This window comes from Octopus sinensis, linkage group LG7 (assembly GCF_006345805.1).
Source record: "Octopus sinensis linkage group LG7, ASM634580v1, whole genome shotgun sequence".
NCBI classification, from domain to species: Eukaryota; Metazoa; Mollusca; class Cephalopoda; order Octopoda; family Octopodidae; genus Octopus; species Octopus sinensis.
Genome location: NC_043003.1, coordinates 70,620,760 through 70,625,759, shown reverse-complemented (window position 1 = coordinate 70,625,759; position 5,000 = coordinate 70,620,760).

The window sequence follows — 5,000 nt, the reverse complement described above, 5'->3', positions numbered from 1 at the left end:
AAATAAAGAACAGATGAACAGATAAACAAATCAAAACGAAATGAGCTTTTGAATACAAAAAGGAAAATGATAACGAAATGAAACAGCTTTTTCAACAGAAAGCATTATGAAACGAATTCCAAATATAACACCTTTTTAAAATGAAATCGAGTATGTCTATCGATAAATTAATCGGAAACAAATGCACAGCCAGTGGAGTCAGTGTGTATAATTTCGTAGTGTGAGCTTACTCCAATCGCTAATATCTTTTTGACATCTATAAAAACCGAACAGAAAGGGATGACTGTCATTGCAAGCGTCCAACGTAAAAACTAATTTTGAAGAGAAGGCTGAATCAATGAACTCTGTACAGAACTGTTGCATCCACGTCTATTACAAATTGATAAAATATATCCAGTACACATTATAGAAGAGATTTAATCCGTGAAGAAAAATACGAAGTAAAGGAAAATATAAAGGAATACACAACCGAACGTAACGCTTATTTATAATATACAATAACAGATTCCCAGATAATGAAAAAGGGAAAATCAATTTCATTGAAAGAATGAAGATTGAGAATATATTAAAACAGTCGACTACTCATAAAACTTTTACCTATCAGATGGCCTATTACGGTGATGCAAGCATCACATCAGATCTTATATTCAAGTGAGACTCCGCTCACCAGAAATGACCACACACACATGCACACACACACACACACACACACACACACACACACACACAACACACACACACACACACCACACACACGCACACACACACACACACACACACTCGCATACACATATACTACATAAACTTGAAAAAAAAAAATAAAAGCCATATCTTTACTTAGTGAAATGGAAAAAGAATCTAACAGGAAAGAAAATGAAGAAACGGATTGCCAAGAAAAACAAAAGCAATAATACAGAAGATGCTTTGGTAATAAAGAAAATAATTTTCTTAAGAAAATTATATCTGCAAAAGCAATCAGCTTATGATGCTTTGCACATTTTGAACTCTTCTTCCAAAACCAATTATTCTAATCAGACACCAAATGGTTTTACAATGACATTAACAAATAAAACATAGCACAGGAAAAAACTGAAGCATTCTAGAGAAAGGGAATGTGGCACAAAATATTCAGTACAACTAAAAAGGCAATGAGTAAGAAGGGGACAAAGAAAAAACGATAACAGCACTATGATTGAAACACGGAGATGATAAGAGCTACAGTCCGTCAGTTATCATAGAATATGTTCGTCATAATTTTCTACGACAAAATTTACGATGTTCTAAACTTCGTCATAACAATACCAAATCACTTAACATTGTGCAGACGCATGTTCAAGAAACAATAATTTACACCAGTTTAGAACATTATAACAAGGAATGTATCGATAATTCCATTTTAATTATCACAAAGATGTTTACGTATCGAGATAGACTTAGGCACTTTTCAGAAAATAGCAACATTAGGATCTGTAAATGATTTTAGGGCACATCTGTTAACTTCCATCATTTATCGCTTACTTGTTTCAGTCATTGGACTGTGGCCATGCTGGGACACCAATTTGAAGGGTTTAGTCAAACAAATCGACCCCAGGTCTTATTTTTTAAAGTCTGGTACTTCTGTCGGTCTCTTTCGCCGAACCACTAGGTTACAGTGATGCAGACAAATGAACACGTTGTTTAGTGGCGTGTGTACGTGCGTGTGTTTGTATGAGTGTGCGTGTGTATGTATGTATTCATTTTTGCATGTGTGTGTGTCCGTCCATGTGTTTGCACAGTATCTGTCTATTACTTCTACATAAAAGGGATATATTTGCGAGAGGCGAGGAGTGGAAAACGCCCCCTTAAGACATCAGACATCCCTTGGTTCCCGAACCGGAAACCACGCGTTTGCTAAGCAGACATCGCAATCATCCGGTTATATATGCGCCTAACGAAACGTTTTCATTAACTTTAAGCATCCTCTTTAACCTCCAACAACTGCTTGCATATATTCCAAAGTAATACGAAATTCATGTTTGAAGAAGAAAGTTTTTCATATATTTCTACGTATGTATTTTTAATAAGGGTTATAATACTTTCACATTTCGACGCAAAATCGCTCGTCTGTTGTGGTACTTGTGTTTTGTGGATAAAATGGAAATATTCGATTAAATCGACTCAACTGTTTACCGTATTTAGTTGTGTACAAGTTGAGTATATGTCGTTCTTCCTTCGGAAGAAGGTTACTCGCGGACGCAGAGCAAACGATACACTTCTGCTTTTTAATTTGCTCATCTAAGAGAAGGTAACTCCAAACAAACCCTGCGTCCGAACATCTACTGGGTTGTGGTACTTGTTGTACCAGACCAATACGAGTTTGAAGGACGAAAGAGTGAGACCAGCTCTTCACAAATCTCACCCACTATAATAATATACGTCATGCGGGTTGTTAAGCAAACCAAGACACTAGCTCGAACGCCATCACACTTTAGTCAAAAGCATTGAACTGAAAACAATGCACTGCTGTATCTTGCAGAATCCACATTCGTCGAAGTGACGAGGAAGTCATTATAAGTTGCCTTATTTTATACTTGATCTGACTGAAAACCGAGGGTGCGGTTTATACACGGAGCAAAACGAAAACTTTCGCTATGTGTACACACACTATTTACCACCTGATCAGGTTATTTGCGATCGTTCTCAATTTATGCCACGCTTGGATGAAACAGAAACAACTTTTTATATTCCAGTCATATTCTATTTAATATGTTCTTCAGTTATGATATTGAGTTTGAATATGAAAGGAAAAAAAATGTTTGTACTAAGATTTAATACTGAATAAGGGATGCGAGTTATACACAATAATATACGGTAATTACTTCTCATTTTATCGATCTCTAGGAATAAATGGTGAATAAACTGATTAGGATTTCAATGTGAATGGAAGGGGTTGACAGTAGTAGTAGTAGTAGTAGTAGTACAAGGCCTGGATTTTTTTTGGTGGGGGAAATAATCAATTACATCGATCCTATTGTTTCACTTGTACTTAATTTATCGACCCCGAGAGGATGAAAGGTAAAGTCGGCTCCGGCGGAATTTGAACTAAGAACGTAGACAGACGAAATGCCGGTAAGCATTTTGCCCGGCGTGCTAACGATTCTGCCAGCTCGCCGCCTTAATAATAATAATAATAATAATACTAATAATAATAATAATAATAATAATAATGATGATGATGATGATGATGATGATGATGATGATGATGATGATGATAATGACGAGGGCGGTGATTTTGATATAACTCTACCGTCAAATATTGAAATGAAAGACAAAGTCGATTAAATCGACTCCATTATATGACTGGTATTATTTTCTTAACTCTCGGAAAATAAATGGTAACGTTGACCTTGATGTTTTTTTTCTTTCAAATCGTTGAAAGTAAAGAGACGTAATTAAATATCTACCCTCTAACCATTATACTATCAATCACGCGCAACAACAAAGAAAACAACAACAAAAACAGTTTTAAAAAACAAGTATAATAGTAATGATAATGGTTTCTAATTAAGGCACTAGGGCTGCAGCTTTGAGGGGAGGGGCTAGTCGATACCATCAACCTCAGTACATGACTGGTACTTTATTCTTTTCAACTTCGAAAGGATGAAAGGCAAAGTTGACCTCGACAGAGTTTTAGCCGAGTACGGACGAAATGCCACCAAGCATTTTGGTCGACGCACAAATGATTCCGCTAGCTCACCGCCTTGATTATAATAATAGTAATAATAATAATAATAATAATAATAATAATAATAATAATAATAGTAGTAGTAGTAGTAGTAGTAGTAGTAGTAGTAGTATAGTAGTAGTAGTATAGTAGTAGTAGTAGTAATAACCAACATAACGGAGACTAATAACGTAGCACAGCTTCTCTTTATGCGCGTTCCCACCCAAACAAAGTGTGTAATTCTGGTTGGAGGGGCGCAAAGTCCATCACTTATCTTAAGAGAATGCAATCTCGATTATGAAGAACTTTAGCGTACAGAGAGAGCACAAAATAGCACTTCATACATCAAACGTCTTGCTTGGTCTGCTAAAGATCTTATCAGCGCGCCGACTTAAAGCTACCTATGCTACAAAGACACCCATGTAAAAATATTGATATTATCCATGTGAGTAGACGTAAAAACGTTTCCGAAAACATATTCGACATATTCGAGTGCATTAAAGCATGGAAAGATCTTCTACTGCGAAAATAGTCACAAGACCTCTGGGCTGCTTACGCAGCGGAGGGCCTTTTAATGTTCGAATACATTCGAATGTGTCAAATAGGATTTCATACGATTCGTGCGGCATTATTTAGTAAAACTTGAATTTCTTTATTTTATCAGAGCTTTCACTCACAGTATTTGTTAACCTTTTGCAGGTTTTCGCGGTTTTACTTGGTTCTTTTAGAGAGTCTATTTATTTTTAATGAACAGTATAATAATAATAATATTAATGATAATGTTGTTTAATGAATAATAAATATGGTGGTGGTAAGTCATTTGATTGAGATTTCTCATCATTAACATGGTATGTAATTTGTCAGAATTAATTGGCGAGATGTTGGCAAATATTTATACTTCTTTGCAGTCCTTAAACATACGTTACCTAGTAAATTAGATGTTCTTTCATGTTTCTCTCTTCCCTTCCTCACTCTCTGTGTATACATACACACACACACAACACACACACACACACATATATATATATATATTATATATATATATATATACACACACACACATATATATATATATATATATACACACACACATATATATATTATATATATATATATATATATATATATATCGAGGGTATGAGAGGTAGTGGTGTCAAGAAGACCCAAAGGTGAAGGTGACAGGTAATGTCGAGTAGTGCTATTGACAGACTATAGTTAAGCTCCAGGTTCAATAATGATACGAATATCCCGGAAACAGCTGTAAGACCTTCTCTTTATAAATGTTCTGAAACTTTCA